The sequence below is a fragment of the Hibiscus syriacus genome, unplaced genomic scaffold, assembly GCF_006381635.1.
Source record: "Hibiscus syriacus cultivar Baekdansim isolate YM2019G1 unplaced genomic scaffold, ASM638163v2 tig00003126_pilon, whole genome shotgun sequence".
NCBI lineage: Eukaryota > Viridiplantae > Streptophyta > Magnoliopsida > Malvales > Malvaceae > Hibiscus > Hibiscus syriacus.
The window spans coordinates 912,481-933,281 of NW_024061963.1; the positions used below are offsets into that span (position 1 = coordinate 912,481).

Here is a 20,801-nt window from a genome sequence, read left to right on the forward strand (position 1 = left end):
ATGTAATTCCTATTAAGCTCACGGTCGAATGAAGCATTATTGTAGAAGTCTCTAACTAGGTTTGGGAAATATTTTAGTTCTATACCAAGAAATTCAAGACAACCCCAAGATGTAAATATCGATTTAAAACTAAAATTATATTTTTCATCAAACATGAAATCCATGTCGATAACACATTCGGGATAAATCTTCCTTGCTCTGAAACACTGATGCCATTTTTATTTCTCCAAATCGGTTCTAAAGTTGTTCATATCAAACAACCTGATTTGGTCAGAATACCTTACACGAGAAGAAAAGCTTGGTTGAGAAGAAGGTTTTCGTTGAGAAGAACTGCGCCTCTGACGTTTTGTAGCCATTTTTAGGTGTGGATGTTGTTACATGGAACACAAGCACATTAAGGAAAAAAGAGTCGAATCCCTAAATCAATCAAACCCTAATTTAGGGGAAAATATCAATAATTTTACCTGTAAATCTTATCGTAATAGTTGCAAGGGAGAATTTAGGAAGCTTGAATGGTGCAATATTTCTGAACGATGGTATTCGTCGGAGTGGAATATTTCTCTTCTACCTTTTGGGTTTAGGGTTTTTGATATGGAGGGGAGGATCAATTCTTTTTTCTTTTAAATAATGAAGACAAAAAAACACGCGTGGCCAGTTTGTTTATAAGTTAATAGTAATGAAACCAGTTAAAAAATATTAACTTAATCAGTTAATATCCTAATATCGGTAATTGTGTTGAAAGTATCAGTTTTTTCATACTGGACCAAAAGTATTAATACATATACAAAAGTATCGATACTTTATGTTTACATATTTTGTCATTAAACTCGTATATTTTTCGGTTTACATTGTAAATTTACCTATTACTTTATACTAATTGATCTCAAAGTTTTAAGAATCGATACTTCTCATACGTGTATCGATACTTTCTCCGTGCATCTAGTTTGGAAAGCATACTGGACAAAAAGTATCGAAACATATACAAAAAATATCGATACTTTATTTTTATGTATTTTGTCATTAAACCGGTATATTTTTACCGCTTACATTGTAACTTTACCTATTACTTTATACTAATCGGTTTTGAAGTTTTAAGAATCGATACTTCTCATACGTGTATCGATACTTTCTGCGTGCATCTAGTTTGGAAAGCACACAGAAAAAAGTATCGATACAGATACAAAAGTATCGATACTTTATGTTTATGTATTTTGTTATTAAATCGGTATGTTTTTATTGCTTACATTGTAAATTTACCTATTACTTTATACTAATCGGTTTCGAAGTTTTAATAATCGATACTTCTCATACGTGTATTGATACTTTCTGCGTGCATCTAGTTTGGAAATCATACTGGACAAAAAGTATTGATACTTTATGTTTATGTATTTTTTTCATTAAGCCGATATATTTTTACCGTTAACATTGTAAATTTACCTATTACATTAAATTAATCAGTTTTGAAGTTTTAAGAATTGATACTTTTCATACATGTATCGATATTTTATGCATGCATCTTGTTTGGGATGCATACTGGACAGAACAATATGGATACCTTATGCTTACGTATCTTGTCATTAAACCAGTATCTTTTTACCGCTAACATAGTAAATTTACCTATTACTTTAAATTAATCGATTTCGAAGTTTTAAGAATCGATACTTTTTATACGTGTATCGATACTTTCTGCGTTTATCTATTTAGGGAAGCATAATGGACAAAACGTTTCGATACATATACAAAAAGGATCAAAACTTTATTTTTACGCATTTTGTCATTAAACCGGTATATTTTTACCTCTTACATTGTAAATTTACCTATTACTTTTAAGTAATAAATGTTAAATTTGGTATTTCTTAATTGTACAGACCTAAATATGTCCTAAGAAATTAATGTTGTACCCACCCTTCAACTACCACATCCCAATATAATTGAAAGCACAACTGAAGCATGTTGTTTTATGAACCTCTACTTACTTACATCTCCATCTACTCTTGTTAGGACCACTAAACTTTCCTAAAACAAGAAAACTTTTGTGGTACTTTTAAACCATTACTTATGGATCATACTGTATCAGACAATGTTAAGCCAACTGAGGAATGCCATGAAGTATTTATTATTGATGAATCTGAAAGATTGGTTGGTCATCTCTTCTTTTTACATGAGGAAGCTTGGTACTTTTATAAGGAATACGTATGAAAACATGTTTTAGTGCATGTCGGAGAAAAAATGCCTTGATAGGGAATGGAATGTGAAGACACAAGAATTTTGTTGTTCAAAAGAAGGGTTTCAAGTATCCAAAGTCAATAATGTTGATCGTCAACGTGCTCATACGTGATTCATAAGAATCGGATGCAAGGCGAAAGTCTTTATTTCAATGACAAATACAAACGATCAAAGGGTTATAAGTAAGTCTTTTCAAGAACATAATCATGCATTGTGAAAAACTGCTATGACACCATTTATGTGTTCAAATAGAGCTGTGAGTAAGGCTAATGTGGATGCGGCAACAACATTGAAAGACGTCAGTATTGGGACATCACAAGTAATGAATTATTTAACGCATCAGGTAGGGGTTATCATAATGTTGGATTTACACATAAAGACCTATACAATGCACTTCAAAGAGGTAAAGTAAAGAAAATCGTCAATGGGGATGTCAATGCACTAATTTCTTACTTTGATTATAAGAAACTGAATGGTCTCAGTTTTTATGACATACTCGGTAGATGAATCAGGGGCATTGTATAATCTTATTTGGGTTGATTCTACATCAAGATCTGATTACACGTGCTTCAGTGATGTCATTGCGTCCGACACAACGTACAAAGATAATATTTATGGTCGGCTAATTATGCCTATTGTCGGTGTCAATCATCACCATAACACAATAGTGTTTTCTATTGCCATAATCGCTAACGAAACATCCCAATCTTTTGAGTGGGAGCTGAAGAATATTTTAGAAGCCATGATGAATAAATCACCTATTTCAGTTGTCACTGATGGGGATAGGGCAATGCATAGGGCTATCAACTCTATTATCCCTTTTGCTAAGCACAGATTATGTTCTTGGCATATTTCTCGCAATGCACAAGCTAACATTGGTGACCCCAAATTACAGTAGCATTCTCAAAATGCATGGCTTCCTGGTGGACAATAGAGGAATTTGATACTCAATGGCATTCAATTGTTTCCGAATTCAATGTCAAAAACAATCCATGGGTGATTGAGAAGGGAAATACTTCGGCACTTATGAGCACAAGCATATATAATCAGTCATTTCTTTGCCAATATTCGCTCAACACAAAGGTGTGAGTCTTTCAATGTTTCACTCGTGGTTGTACTGAAGAAAAAAAAGAAATATTTAGATGTTGTTCGTGCACTTGAAAAAGGAATTAGTAGAATGCGTATCAACGAGTTAAAAGTGGATTACTTAAGTTCCCAGACAAATCCCTACCAGATCACAAAACTGATTGACCTTGAAAACCATGTTGCTAAAATTTATACACGCGAATTTTTTCGTTTGTTCCAAGAATAACTTCAATGGGAGACATTGTACCTGCTTCAGGAAGAGATTCACTCCTTATCAGATGAATGCCAAAATTATATTTTGACAAAGTACAAAGAAAAAAACAAGAGATTTGAAATCAGTTTTGATGTCGGTAAGGAAAGCCTAACATGCTCGTGTAGAAAATTCGAGACCGTCAGGTTTCCATGTCGCCATCAAATTCACGTTTTTGAAGCACTTAGATTACACATCTTTGCCTAAGTATTTGATTCTTAGTAGGTGGACTAAGGATGCGAAGTCTTGTGCACCAATTTTTGTTGACTTGAATGTACCTCCAGAAGTAATGCAAATGGCAAGGTTCACTTCTCTACGTGCAACGTCAAGTCGCTTATGCTACATTGCATCAAAGACAGATGTGTCTTTCAAAACTGTAAGAGATGAGATGAAAAGACTAACGGCTAAATTTGAAAACTCATTTGGTTTGAATGATTCAGTCAACCAAAGAAGTGTAGTAAACAACGTTCGCGACTCTAAACGAAAACAACGAAAGCGAAAAGAAGTAGCAAAGAACAAGGTCGAGAAGAAAATTAGGCAATGTGCGTTCTGCAACGACGAGGGACATAACAAACTAACATGTCCTCAAGTCAAGCTCAGTTTGGAAACAAGCACGCATCCTACATCAACTAATTTTTTTGAAGATGAAATGGAATGGTCGACCAGTCCCGCAAATGATGACAATGATGTGAGTTACTATATCTATTTTACTATGATGTCTTCAATTTTCAATGCTTATTTATAATTACAATATGTCTATTACATCTCAGGACAACAACGACATTTGGATAACTGCAAGTCCCGATCTACACATATCGTAAGTATCAACATAACTCGTAGTGTGTATAACAAACATATATAACAACCTATTGCTAACTTTGCTCATCTCATACATAATTTCATTCACATACAAAATTTGGCTTTCACATACAAAATTTGTCTAACATCATTACATATGTTTTTCCATGTGTCTCATGTAAGCCACTGTCAACACATCTCTCCTTTATTTTGATCATGGCTTATGAGATCGTTTAATATTCTCATATGTTCTCTATCTCCAACAACCTATATTCAAATTGTTAGTATGTTAACCACAACATTCAATCTACGACTTTTAACTTTTTAACCACAAAGTAATTTTTCATTCCACTTACCAAATCATCCGTTGACCCTCTAGCAACTATCTCTTCCATCCGTATAATCACATAAATGTCGTAATCATGTCTGTTAAAAAATTTGATTACCACACATTTCAAATATGAAACGGCATAAATTATACGTTCAATTTATGCTAACATTACATACCCATTCAATTGTGAATTCATCTTATGCTCCACAAATTTAAAATCTTTCAATGGAACATTCAGATGCCCTCACGCATTTACAAAAATGTCTTCCTTATTAAATTTATCTAATATGGTCATTTGTGTGAAAAAATATCAAGTTATATTACAAATAAATTATGCATTATAAATTATTGTTTCCTTTCATACATACCAATTTTCTAGCATCTTTCACACTCATTTTGGCCCCTGACATTGTAAATAAGCTATCGTATACCGTTGAAACATAAGAATCCATTTCCAACACCAACATATACCAATGTGTACCATTTTCGTTTATTGTCACAAGGATCTACAATAAATGTCACACCCAATTTGACAAAATTCAACATTTCTTTATAAATAATTACATACAAAACACCAATTGCAATTTTTATGGTATCTTACCGTGTCATAGTCAGTTGATTTTGAATAGTCTTTCAATATCATCTCCCAAAAGGCTGCAACATGGTCAACACTTGCAATTTATTCCAACGACATATTTTGTATTTTCTCCACAATCATTATTAATTGACCATCTATAACACTACTTTTCAACATTTATTAATTTAACTCACCGCTAAGTTGTATGGAATGTAGCCAATCTTCTAATTCCCCTGTATCTTATTTGAATCGTAAACCAACACCCAGTTGACCAAATCAATGACCTAACAAAATTTATTACACTATTACAACATATTCACTAGGTTTTAACAATTTATAATTTCTACTTACCACACCGCTAACCCATGTCATAGGCTTCAATGTTACAACGTCGGCTACTAAGGCGTATTGATTTCCCAATTGGATTACAACATCGTTGTATGAGGAATTTGATTAATATTTTGTCATAAAATAATTCAATATCACTCAGAAAATAATATATTTCACTGACCTTGATTATAACCCACTATTTCATATATATTCACACATTCCACTTTTATATGCACCAATTTCTCTTGGTATTTTCATTTTTTCAACCTACAATTGTGCTTACAAATATTAGTCAAAACACAATAATAAAAATCAAATTCAGTTTTCTTTTATTCAGCTTACCTTCTGCTGCTTCTTCTTAGGTGCAAAACATTCTGAATCTAGTTCAGCATCCATTACAATCTCTGGTGTCCGCATAACATTAACATCCTTCTTCCTCACTTCATCCTTTTTAAATTCATCATATATTTTCCTCCACATAATTCTTTATATCATTTATTTCAGCCTTCATTTTTTCCCCTTCATCCAATTTTTTCTTACAACTCCATCACCCCTTAAATTCAACCCTCAATTCCACCACTTCTTTCACCACTCCATCAATTTTTCCACCCACTTCCCCCTTAAGGCTCTCAATTGCCTCTTCGATTCTGGATTGTTTTTGCAAACAATCAGAAATGCCTTTTTTTAGTTCCGCCAACTCATCCATCAAAATGTCAAATTTACTTGAACTGCCCTGACCATAATCCCTCTACTACCTTTTCTTCTTTCTTCTCTTTTTCCTCTTTCACTTCTACCTCCTTGTCAATAACCTTCAAAATTAAATTACAATATTAATACATTGAATTATATTCTTAATATTATATAATTATTTTTATTACCCTTTCTTGCTTGCTCGGTCTTTCCAATTTCAACTTTTCCATCACTCTAACTACTTCTTCCTTCCCCCATGCACGGATACGTGCTACTCTGATTCTTTGGAATGCCGACACACTTGAACAGTCAGACAAAAAATCAAACAATACAACCTGCATTTATAATTAAATTTATCATTTTATATAATAATTATACTATCATTTTATATACAACCCAACACGTCCTTTAAATCATTTACCTCTAAGATTGATATGCACCCTTTGAGGTATGTTTGTTTTTGGCCCTTCTAAAAGCTAATTATTGATTCAATCAATTTGACATGGACATATTCAGCTCAATTCAATTCACCTTGCAAGCTTTCATCACAAATCAACTTCATATTGTCCTTGCTCAGGGACGTGTCACCCGTTGGACAAAGAAAGATTCTGATAAGGCACAATAGTACTCGGGCCTTCAGGTTATCCCCTTCGTAAGCTCTGCTTTTAATTTCCTCTTCAAGTCCAGCATATGTTACCTTAGGCTTTAAATCATATTTCATCGCAAGTGCTTTCTAGTTCTTTGTCTTAATGACTTCTTCAACACTATTGTCTTTATTTTCTAGCCCCCAGATGGCTACAACACATGGGACCCCCCAGAGGAAATGAATAATCACCATATTTAACTCTACATTGTTCTACATCAAATTCCTTCATCAATGATCGACACAATTCCCTCTGAATTGGTCAATCCCTTACTCTGATCAAAGATCCAAACCTCATTCTTCCAGCACATGAACTTTTTTCTTCTTCTTCAGGTGTTCAATTATGGAATTCAGTCTTTTGATGCTACACCTTGTCGACATTTCCTACATTTTTAAAAAATATATAATGTTATTGTTTTTATATATCTTTTATCACAGTATTTACAAGTTTAATGAGTACCTTTTTTTCATGTGCTTTCCTCCAAGCTTTGTATTGTTGTCTATCCTTTTTGGACCGTGTCACGTACGGTTCCTTCTCAGCATTGCTCATCGACTTCCATTTCTCCAATACCTCATGTTTCACCTAAAATTAAGCATAAATGTTTCTTAATCAATACATTAATGCTAAATAATAATCAATGTCAATTTCATTTTACATACCGAACCAATGTTGTGATTACCAACTTTCTTCATCCTTTGGCATTCAGTCATACTGTCAACATTTAAAATTTGTAATCAATTTAAATTTCTTAAATAGTTTAAACCAATTATCATTTTAAAAACAATAACAAAAATACATTGATACTTACTAGAAGTGCATATATCCACTCAATTGTTGCTTTCAGTGTGCTTCATTGTTGATACTCTCGGACTCAATTTCAATGTCATCTTCACAAACAACAATTGCAACATCCGTTGACTTCATTTTTCCTTTATATATCAATTTATGAACATTCAAGCATTAAATTAACGCAAATCAAATCAAATACATGTTACATATAGTTTATTCAATATACAAGTATCGATAACTAATCTTATAGTAAAACGGTTTCCTTCAAAGGAATCATAATACTCTCTAGTACAAGTATCGGTACATTTATACAACCTACAATATTTTTTCTACCTATAATATTATATACAAGTACCAATATTTATTTTCTTCCTATAATATCACTTTCTAACTTTAATCGGTCCAAAATCCTTCTTTGCTTCAAAATCCCCAAACCCATAAACCCTAATCCCTATTTTTAAATACTATCATACTAAAAAAAACTAGGGTTTCCTTCAAACGAATGTGAATACTCTCTACTACAAGTATCAATATATTTATACAACCTACAATATCATTTTTTACCTATAATATTATATAAAGTTATCGATATTTATTTTCTACCTATAATATCACTTTCTACTTGTAATCGGTCTCAAATGCTTTTTTACTTCGAAAACCGCAAACTCATAAAACCCCTATTTCAGATTACAGTAATAATAAAAAAACTAGGGTTTCGACAACGTACGTTTCAATTCGACTGTAACAACAAACAAACAACTACGCTTTAAAAATGCTTTCCTTCTATTTCGAAGCAACTAATACGCTTCGATTTCGAAAACTAAGGCCGTGTTCTATCTATTTTCAGATAAAATGTAGTTATGCCTTTGATAGTTTAACCGAATATATTATTTATATTAAATTATACAATTACCCAAGTCTCGATACTTTTGTGTAAGGTATTGATACTTTCGATACATTTTCATTTTTTTCTTTTAAAAGTATCGATAATATGATACATATACTTATAAAAGTATCAATACCTTCAACATATTCAGTAGCGCTTTACCGGTTTTGTTATATTGAAACCGGTTTTTTTATATTTTAACCTGTTATATTGTCATGTATCGATACATGTTTCTAAAGTATCGATACTTTAAATGCCCTATTATTGAAATTATTTTAAATTCCTAAAGTATCGATAACATGATACATATACCAATTAATCAACATATATGGTATCTCTTTACTGTTTTTGTCATATTGAAATCGATTTTGTCATATTTTAACTTGTTATGTTGTTATGTATCGATACATGTTTCTAAAGTATCGATACTTTATAGGTTCTATTATTGCAATTCTTTTAAATTCCTAAAGTATCGATACAAATTTCAACAATTTAGCTATCTCTACCAGTTTTGTCAAACTTCAACCTGTTATATTATTATGTATCGATATTTTTTTTCAAAGTATTGATACCTACCAATAAGTTAAATTTATCAGTTGTCAAATTTTTTAATATTTTTTTATGATTTCCACCTACAACATTATTATTATTATTCAACATTTTTAATAACACTAAATCGATTTTATTAAATATTTTATTATATTTTCAGTAACGTCTTATATTAATCTGCTTTTTCATGGGACAACCCCAAAATTGCTCGTCTTCATCTCTTTTTCAAACAGCGCTGCTCGCCTCCTTTGTTTTTCTCTTTTTTTAACACTCAAGAACTTAGCACTCCAAATCATACGTTCCTAGCCATTTTTGGATCAAACACTAGAAAAATGATCTTCACTCGTTCATGCTTAAAACCTCATTTTGATCTTCGAAAGCGCCAAATTTTTAAATAAATCTTATTTTTTTCAAGATCAAACCAAAAATATCATCATGAAACTCAACCATATTCTTCATTTAAAATTTCTTTGATTCAAAACAAAACCCTAAATCCAACTCTCTTCTATTTTTCAAGATTTAAAACAAAAAGTCCTACCCTCTCCATCTCCGATAAAAATCGAGCACCCATGGACACCAAAATCAACCAAAAAAATACACCGATTTCCAGCCCCTAAACATAAAAAACGTTCAAATCGAAACAAATAAACATGAGAGATTCACCTTCTGTTCAAACTTCTGACAATGGTGACGTACGCGGCGACGAACGGCGGGCCTTACGATGGTAACAAACTCCAACAGCTACGAATCGGTAAAAAAAAACTCTTCCTTTTCGTATTTTTGGTTTTGCAGATAATGGCCTTTATAATGGGTGTTGATCTCTGAATATTATGTGTTTATTTATTCTGATTTAAAATCCCCTTAAGTTGGTTATTTGCTCACTGTGATTCCCGCTCATATTTGGTTATAACATATTTCGATTATGCTCCGAATTTTTTTTTTTTGGTGTTTTGGTGACTTTTGATGAAAACAGCGTCGGATCCTCCATCGGAAGAACATGCGCCGGTGACAGAAGTGCAACAGTCTGGAGAATGCTTCTGGAATGTCTTCTCTAAGCCCTTTGATCAATATTCGATCAACGGTCCTAATTCCAAATCTCAATAGCCACTGACGTGGTATTATTAATTACTTTCCTAAAAAATTGGTCCACCATTAATTGCATGTCCCCTTCAAAATTCAAGAGTCAAACTTTTCCCTCTCAAGGAAGGCAACCGGCGGCACTTATTATGAGACTAGATTTTTCTTTTTCTTTTTTATCTATTTATTTAATAAAATGTACATGAGCAAAAATATGGGCCTTGAAAAAATGTAATGTGCTAATATATTTAATAAAATGTGCTATTTTATTTTGGATTATTTTTATTTATAAAGGAAAATAAAATAGGCTTATATATAATATGGACTATTTAATATAGACCATTATTTATAATATGCAATCTATATAATATGCTAACTATATAACATGAACTTATGTAATTATTTAATGGAAACTAAATGATATGCTATATGATATACTATTATTTAATGTGAACCAAATAATATGTATTTATGTATTATCTAATGAAAATTATATACTATATACTAAACTATGTATTATATGCTATATGATATGTATCCATTTAATATTCATACTATATACATTATATAATATATATGCAGAAGAACTTAATTATTTTTCCTAAAACCCATTTATTATTATATAATTTTTTATTAGAATTATTTTAGAAAAACAAAATAGGTGATTTAATTTATTAATCATAAAAGTTAAATGATTTAATTTAATAAAATTAAAAATACGTATCATAAATGAAAGTTGTGCAAATTTCAGTAACCCAAACAAATCAAAGGACATCTTAACTCTGAATTCCCCGGTAGCGTATTCAAATTGAAGAAAGTTTTTTTTGGGTATAATCATTGATATATGATCTATTAGATCTATTAATCGATTAATTCAAAATAAAGATGTGAAATTAGGTTGTCGTTCAAGTTTCAGTCGTATATCATGCCAAGTAAAGTTAATTCGAATATGAGTTATGTTATGTCAATTTAATGGTTCAAATCATATCAGATCGAGTTTGAGTAAAATCAGTTCGGGTCATTTCCTAGTTGATTTGAAATTAGATTTAATTCAGATTCAGGTCAGTTTAATTCCAGTTCAGGTCAAACAAGTTCGGGTCCAAATTAGTTAAATATCAAGTTAATTCAGGTTTGGAGCACTTTATACCTAGGTTTAGCTTGAAATTGAGTATGTTTAAAAGCATTTTAGGATTAGTTTATTCTTATTTTTATATATTTTTTTTTGCATTGTTAAAACTTTGGTTAACTTGGGCTAATTTCTAGATTTTCCTGCTGAAAAAGGTGCATATGTTGTAGCGAAGAAGAAAATGCTACAATAACTGATGACTCACCAGGTTGGGCAGAACCTTCTGGATCAAGGAAAGTTGGTTGGGACAGTTGTATCCGCTCCAACCAGCTGCTGCTACGTGGAGAATTTTCATTAGAGACAATTTTGACCCCCTCCACCTATAAATAGGACCTTCATCAGCTCATTTAATCATCAATTCTTCATTCTATCAGCTCTTACACGAATTCTCTTTTCTCTTTTCCATGGCTGCCTAAGCCGCTCATCTAGGGGAGTGTTACAGCATATGGGATCAGTATTCATCGAGTAGTATTGGCAGTCAGCAAGATCACTTCAGCTACTCAAAATTTGCCTGATATAGGGAAGTTTAGATAGTTGTTTTTATATACTAGTGGATGTTGAATGTTCCAAACTTAGCCATTTGGGGTGGAACCTTGTCTTTATGAATGTTATTTAATTTGCTACTTTTTGCCTTATGTTTTTGAATAGTGAAAGAGATTTCATTATTAAATATGATGTTATTTTATTTAGAGATAAATTGAATGATTTGCATGCTAATTTTGTGGCGTTGGTATTGTGAGAAGCAAATGCATGTCGAGATGAATGCTACTAAATGTTTAGCATCATTATTATGTGATTGTTTGTCTAAGTGAGGGTTGATTCATATTGATTCGTTAATAGTAATTAATGTTGAATAGATTGTAGTTAGATTAAATGCATCAATTGAGCAAGGAAACCCTTTTATCATCCCACTCTATTTGATTTCTGACTTTGTGCTATTTCCAATAATGTAGCATAACCATGCCTCCATTCCATTATATTTCTTATTTTAATATTTGTTTTATTTATATGCCAATTCAATCAACACATGTTTCTTAAACTCAATTGTAAACTTTCTGATCTATGTGGGTTCGACATTCGAAATCCCAAAAGGATTTCCACTATATTACTTGGTGATGATACATATACTTGCGTGATTGCTATAACATATTTTAGAGCATCAATGGACTTCAGCTTGAATCTCGTTCAAATTGGGTCTCATCATTAACTAGTAAAATCCAGGTCAGATCTTACCGGGTATAGATGAACATCAGGTCGAGTCATTTTTGAGTTAATTATTTTTCGTCTTTCATGAACTACGAATTGTAATTTGTAATTGTATAGGATTTGGAGTAAATAAAAAATAGAAATAATTATGGGTTAATTTTGATAAAAATATATTTTAATGACTAAATTGAACAAACGTGAAATTTAAATAAATTAAACAACACTTAGATATCAAATTGAAACATTGTAAACCGTAAAGATGAAACTAATATCAAATTGGACTAAATTGCATTAATTTTAAAAGTTGGTGATTTATAGGGTTTGGAGTAAAATACAAAAATAGAAAAATTATGGGCCAAATTCAGATAAAAATATACTTTTAAGGAGTAAATTGAACAAACGTGAAATTACAAAATGAAATTTAAATAAATCAAAGAATAAGTAAGGACCAAATTGAAACAATTGTAAAATGTAAAGCTAAAATTAATATTAAAATGGACTAAATTGCATTCATTTGAAAATTTAGTGAATAAAAAATTATAGAGTTTAGAGATTATGATATAGTTGATAGGGTTTGAAGTAATGTTTATGATGTGATTTTAGGGTTTGGAGGAAATTATAAAAAATATAAATAATTTTGTGTCGATTTCAAATAAAAATATAATTTTAAGGAAAGAATAAGTCAAAAAGTTTATCAATTTTCGCTCAACATGATGAAACCATGCTAAACAAACCAGTTTAACGTGCCACATAAATATTTCATCACTCACGTTAATGGTTGTTAACGACATGTGACTGATTTATTATAAACCAATAACGTTAGTGACCAATTTATTATAAATCGAATACATTAGTGACCAATTCATTACTTTTGAAACTTTAGTGGAGAAAACAAAAATATACTCAAACTTTAATGACCATTTATATAGTTTGTCAAAAACATTTATTTTATTGTATTAAATCTAAAATTAAAAAGAAGGAGAATGAAATCTCGCTCTCTAAAAAAACCTATTTTTAGTTGCCTGCTTATTCCTCCCTCTTATTCTCATATACATTGTGCGCCTAAAGAAAACGAATTTTTTTAATCTCAGATTCCCCCATTTCTAACCTACAAATAAAAAATCCAATAATTAATTCTAATTTTTAATTTAATAAAATCAACAATCAATAAATAAATCATTTAATAAAATTTTTTAATGGTTATAACTAATTTTTACATAATGATCATAATTAATATAAAAATTAAATTTAATAATTTAAATTTAATAATTTGTTCTTAATTTTTTTAAAAATTAATTTCTTTTAACTTTATCAATCTTAGGTTATTAATTTAATAAACTTTTTTATATATTTATAAACTAAAATTTATACATATAAAATATACATAATAATTTAATGATCATAATTAATTATGTACCTTAAATTATGAAAATGTATTTTGTAACACTATAATATCATAAATTCATAATTTTATAACTTCATCAACTGTATCTTACAAGTCAAATAAAATTTAGATTAGTTCAATAACAAGTTATATTATTTACAGGCTGAGTCAATTACATATTAGGTTAATAAAAGATCACGTTGATAACATGTCGGCTAATATTAGTTCTTTATCGGGTTAATCTTGGGTTCAGGTTCATATCATGCCGTATGCACGTCAGATTTATTTATCACATTACTAGGTTCAGTTTGAGTTCAGGTCATTCTCAGAATGAGTGCACGTTGGGTTAATATGCAAAAGTTTTAGGTCTAACTCAGGTTTAGATCAACATCAGTTCATACTAGAATTAATTTCGGATAATGACTATCTCGGGTCAAAAGTAGTTTTGACTCAAATCGGTTTCAGGAAGTTTTATAGGTCAAATTAATTTTCTACATCCCTAATTCGGATAAGTATTATAAAAGCGATGACAACTCTCATAACTTAATTTGTTACATAATAATTATTTTAATAAAAGCTGCCTCGTAACACGAGAACAATTCCCATAACCTTATTACATTGTGGAAGGTAGTCACCTGGAAAACATACATCCATATGCGAAAAATGAATGACTAATTACTAGAGGTGTTCATTCGGTTAAAACGGTGGCCGACCGAACCGAATTAACCCTAACCGAATTAATCGAATTTTTTTTTCTTTAACCATTAACCGAACCGAACTTTTTTATGAAAAAATTAACCGAACCAAACAAATTTTGGTTAATTCGGTTAATTTTCGAATTAACCGAAATTTTTTAAAATTTTTGAATTTAAAATTTTTTTAATTAAAAAGCAATTTACAATATCTAATTAATTTGATTCAAACATTATATTAAAATAAGATATTTGTATCTATCAATTTAGTTCAAAAATAGCCAACAATATTGCACTTCTACCAAATAAATCATAACAAAGTGAAGAATGCAGAAATGGAAGCATAATTCAGTATACAAACCAAACATAATTCAATATACAAACATTTTACACTTTAAGTGTTGGTGCATGAAGAAGGTTGTGCTAACTGCTAAGTTGTTTGCTGATGCTGCCATACCAACCAAGATGTTCTCTATCAAGTGCAGAATAATTCATATCTTAAGAGAACATATTACCTGCACAGTGCACAATATAAAAATAAAGAGATGCAAAATTCAGTTCGAACTATCAAAAACAATAAAAACAATCCAAGGTATAAACATCAAATATATCTATTAAGTATCAACCAATGCTAAAATTATAAGTGCTAAGCTAACTCAATCTAATGTAATACAATCTTATTTCAGGTTGATGAAGCTCTTATTAAGGTAGCAGGCCCAAAAGCTTATTTCATGCATTGTTTTCATGTTGAACGAGGAGTAGAACTGACTGACAGTGTTATTGAGGCTCCAAACTCCATTGTCTTCCCACAGGCAGAAAATCGCATGCATGCACAAAATGCTATAATGCTTCATGTTCTTGGGTTATAATTGCATGGCATTGCTGCATTTTTTAAAGAAAGATGGCACTGTATGTTACCTATGGAACTCCATTTTCATCGTAGACAAAAATCAAAACTTTTGTGAGTTTTGATTGCTTTTTCATGGGTGTAAGGGTTTGAAACTTGAGAAATTTTAGAATCTAATGAGGTGATTACAATAAAAAATGTAATACAATCTTATTCAATAAACATCATCACTTAATCAGATCTGTGCTAACTAATAACTAATATGGCTAATGAAATTAAAATGAATGTAAGGGAAGAAATTACCACAAAAAACAGTATTCAAAATACTCCTTTTGCACCAATTGAATCCTCCCAAAAAGTTTCCATTTGCATTATATCTACAAGAAAAAGATATTATTTTAAATCTAAAAATACAATATAAAAAACCATATATATAAATTAAAAAATACATTGCAATAATGCAATTTACAATTAATGCATACCCTTCAACTCATACTCACAGTGCTGCAGTGCAGAATCCTATGAGCTCATGAATTGAGGGTAGGTTGTAATGCATTCCAAGATAAATCTAAAAGTTAAAATGATTAAATCAATTAATGTTGTGTCAATTCTCCTCAAAGTAAATTCACTTATTAAATTAAAATTAATTAATAAAGAATCAACATACCATTATCAATCTTTTCAAGCTCTTGAATTTGTTCTTCAAACTTCTTGATCTCCTCTTCGATTGATGACTTTTTAATATAGTCTTGAGTACACACAAGAGTTTGTACCATTTTAGGAGTTAAAGAACTCCTAAATTGATTAAGCACACGCCCACCGGTACTAAATGCAGACTCTGAAGCGACGATAGAAAGCGGTATAACTAATACATCTTTGGCCATATTTGACAGAACTAGAAATCTAGGGCTATTGACTTTCCACCATGACAAGATATCAAATTCATCATCATAATTCTCAACAGCCTCCCTAGATATTTTTCTAATTCAGATGTTTGATCCTCACCACCAATCTCAATCACACGCCTTTTATACAAATCTTTCATGCATCTTTTCACTTTTTGTTGTGGTTCAGAAATTCTCACATTTAAATGGTTTCCATCACTAGAGACTCGAGGCTTATACTCATCATACAATTCATTCAAAGTCTCTTTCAGCTTTTGCATCACTTCAAAACTTTTTTCCGAATCATACATCTCACTAAGTGCAAATTCAAGATAACTTAATTTCTGCCTAGGATCTAAAACACAGCCAACAAAAACAAGCATATTCATCTTCTCAATATCACCCCAATATTTCTCAAATTTATCTTTCATCCTCATGGCCATAACACTAAATTCAACATCAGCACTTAATTGAACATCCCTTAAAAGTATGCAAATTTCAGTAAGTTCATCAAAAAAATTGTTATGTGACATATGAAGTACCTAAAACTCGCAAAGTGACTTCATAAAAATGTTCCAAGAAATCCCTCAAGTTTCTAACACAAGTCCAATCATTTACAATTGGCCAGCCCTCTCCTAACTCAAGTTCAGCCCTAAAATTTATATCTTGCTCCTCAAATCTCTCAAAAGCTCTCTCAAATTTTTCAGTAGTGTCTAACATTAAATATGTAGAGTTCTACCTAGTATAAACATCAAGACATAACATTTTTTTGCTCTCAATTTTTTCCATCTTAACACACTCCATGAACTTTTTCAATCTAGCTGGAGATTGTCTCACATATTTCACAGCCCCCTAACACGTGCAACAGATTTGTTCATTTCCTTTAAACCTTCAACAACAATCAAATTCACAATATGTGTAATGCATCTTATATAAAGATATTTACCATTTGCAATGCAGCCCCCTCGAGGACTAAATCTCTTTCTTAAATAAACAATAGCAACATCATTCGAAGTTGCATTTTCAAAGGTGACAGTGAACAACTTATCAATCCCCCAATCTAATAAGCATTTTTCAATCATCAGCCCAATTGCATCTCCTTTATGACTAGAAATTGGATAAAAACTTATGATTTTCTTATTCAATTTCCAATCATTATCAATAAAGTGCACAGTGAGACACATATAATTAACTCTTTGCATAGAGGCCCACGTATCAGTAGTTAAACAAACTCTAGAACATGAACTTCTTAAATATTGTTTCAGCTTAGTCCTTTCATCCAAGTACAACTGATAAATATCTCTAGTTATAGTCAATCTTGAAGGAATACGAAACTTGGGGCATGCTACAGACATAAATTTTCTAAATCCTTCACTCTCAACAAACTTGAAAGGCAATTCATCAGTCACAATCATTTGGGCTAAAACCTTTCTAGTTGTTTCTTGATCAAATTTCCAAGTCGTGAGATGTCCTACTTCTCCTCGAATATCCTTACTAGGTAACACTAAATTGCTTTGATTAGTGTCCATGTTGTTAGGATTTTTCTTACATTGTTTCATGTGATATATTAATGACCCAGTTCCATTTTTTTCCCATCACAACAAAATTCTTTCTCACAATGATTGCATCTACCCTTGCCTTTACCCTCACTAATTAAAAACTTAGTAAAGTGAGTCCATACTTCTGACCTTAAAGGAATAGCTTTCTGTTTACTTGCAGTCCCTCTTGTGTTGTTGATTTGACTTGAAGCTTCAATCGTTGAATTTGTAGAATTTGATAAAGGGGGTAAAACACTTCCCTTGGCAGATGCTGCCATATTGGATATCTACAGCAAAATATGAGAAGTAAAAAAAAAGTAATAAATAATCACACTAAGATAACATAACTCAAAATAAATCAGAAAGCATAACTTAATACCATTTTTTATTACAAAATAATACATTTCACGAATGAAAATTTAAAGACTGACACCGAAAATCTCAAGTAGAATATTTACACTGGAGTGATAAATAAACCAAATACAGGGAAAAAGGATAAAAGCAAATGGTTCCCTTCTTGTTCATTATAACTATCGCCTCACCCTCAAAATTTTCAATTTGCATAAAAAAATATTTAGTTTTGTCATTGTTTTAATTGTTAGACCACTGGACTTCAATTTCCAAATTCTGTGATGGCCCGGTTTTACTTTTCCAAAGGAAATTAAATACCATTTGATTACTAAAGCTCATTCTCATTTGGATTTTAAAGAAGTTGGGTAAATATGCAATTGGAAATAAAGTTGAAATTCACCAGGCCTCTGGCAATTCATGCTAATATTTGGCTTTCTCTTTACTACTGAAAAAACCACAAGTCAAGATGTAAATTGGTGGCCTATGGCTTTCTAGATCTTTTGCACATGTTCACTTATGAATTCGAGCTCTAGAATTAGAAAGAAAAAAAGGATTCGTGTAGTAGTTACACAGGCACATCCATCATTTCCTCTGTAAGCAAGGTTTTATTTTTCCTTTTATATCCAATTTTAAGATAAGCAAATACATAGATATTGTGACCAAGATATGAGAAAGAGAGAGATGAATAAGACATTCAACACATAGAGCCATAGTCAGTGTTTTATAGTACAATGAAACCAGATTCATTACCACCGGTGACTTCTATTTGTTACTATTTTTTCTTCTCAAATTCTGGTGTCGCCTAAAGGTTTTAGAAAAAGGTCCCAATAATCCAACTAATTTCATATAATTACCAGCAACGGTAAACTGTATCATGCTTTTGTTTTATTAGGAAAAAACAAACTGCGTGTCGGGATTCAAGCAAAGTTTCAGAAGACTTGATTTAGGTGGTTGTTAAGCAAATGTAATATATATGAAGAAACTTTAAATTTCAGAAGTAGAACTTTTCTTTAACAAGTTTTTATCTGTTCCTACACTCGTAAATTGTAACCAATAGGAGCTAAACACGACAATACACAAAAGGTTTTTTTTTCAAAAATAAAAATAAAAAATTAGGGGACGGGTTATCCGGGGTTTGAACCAGCACTGAATGTCAATTGAAGATAATGTTATTGAAACATACATACACAACCTTACAGAGCAGCAACCCAGGAAAATCTAAATACTAGAAACTAATAGAACAAGGAAAGTGCAATCATGAAATACTGAATACCTTAAAAACCCAGAACAAGAAGGCCACCAAACAGAATCGAAACATGGAACCGAAACATTAAACAAATAAAAGAAAATAGAAAAATCCCAAACACAGAAACGATATCAAATCATAAACCCTAAATCAAATAAGTGATTAAAATTTTTAGGGGAGAGGTAAACTAATCAAAGAGAAAATCTAGAATTTTTAAGTTAGAAAGCTAACCTGAATTGAGATTAGAGAGACTGAGAGAGAGATAGAGAGAGAATGAATGAGGGTTTGATGAAAGGCGAAAGCTTGGGTGGGGGTGAGGAACTGAGAATCGTGAGATGAGAATGAGATTGGTAAAAGTTTACATTTAGTTTTTAGGTTATTTTATTTTATTTAGTTTTAAAATTTAAATGGGTTTTAAAATTTAAATGGGCAGTGGGCTGCTGTATGAGTCTGATGGGCTGTGGCCTGTGGCTGAGTTATATATATATATATATATATATATATATATATATATATATATATATATATATATATATATATTATATATGTATTTAATTCGGTTAATTAACCGAATTTGAACCTAATTAACCGTTAACCGAATTCTAAAAATTTTCTTAACTGTTAATCGACCGAACTAATTCGGTGGCCGACCGAATTAACCGAACTAATTTGGTTCGGTCGATTAACCGAATTAGTTCGAAAATTTGAACACCCCTACTAATTACAGGCACACGACTATTAATACGGACAGCCTGATAAGATATAATTCAAATTCCATACGTATAGTTGAATTAAAATTTATAATTATCAATATATATAATATAATATTTTTATAAAGTAGGACTTAAATTCAGTGGCGGATCTAGAAATTCGAAAATGGGGGTCCAAAATAAATATTATAATATTCATTAATAAAAAAAACTACATAATCCACAATCCAAAATAACAATTCATTCAAAAAGTATAAAAAATTACTATTACTGAAAACAATTACAATTGTTCTCGAGGAGCTTTCATTCCTTGAAATCGTTTCATGATTACTTCATCGTCAATTTGGAGAAAAACATCTCTTTCTATATAAGTAACCAAACAATCATTTAAAAATTGGTCACCTATGCTATTTCGCAACCAATTCTTCTCGATGTTCATTTTATAAAATGCTCTTTCCACACTTGCAGTTGCTACGGGGAGAATCAACACCAATCTTTTGAAACACTATACTCAAGCCAATAATACTTCTTAAACCAAGATTTATTAAAACGACGTAATATACCTCCTCCGAAGTCTGTTTAGG

The 20,801-nt window shown here is 31.0% G+C and overlaps 1 long non-coding RNA gene across 1 annotated transcript; it reads left to right on the top strand.

The window, feature by feature from the left end:
• The first annotated feature begins 9,369 nt into the window (after positions 1–9,369).
• Positions 9,370–10,518, top strand: LOC120174898. Its single transcript, XR_005521206.1, has 2 exons — positions 9,370–9,907; positions 10,130–10,518. It is a non-coding gene; the product is annotated as an uncharacterized LOC120174898 (long non-coding RNA).
• The last annotated feature ends 10,283 nt before the right edge of the window (positions 10,519–20,801 follow it).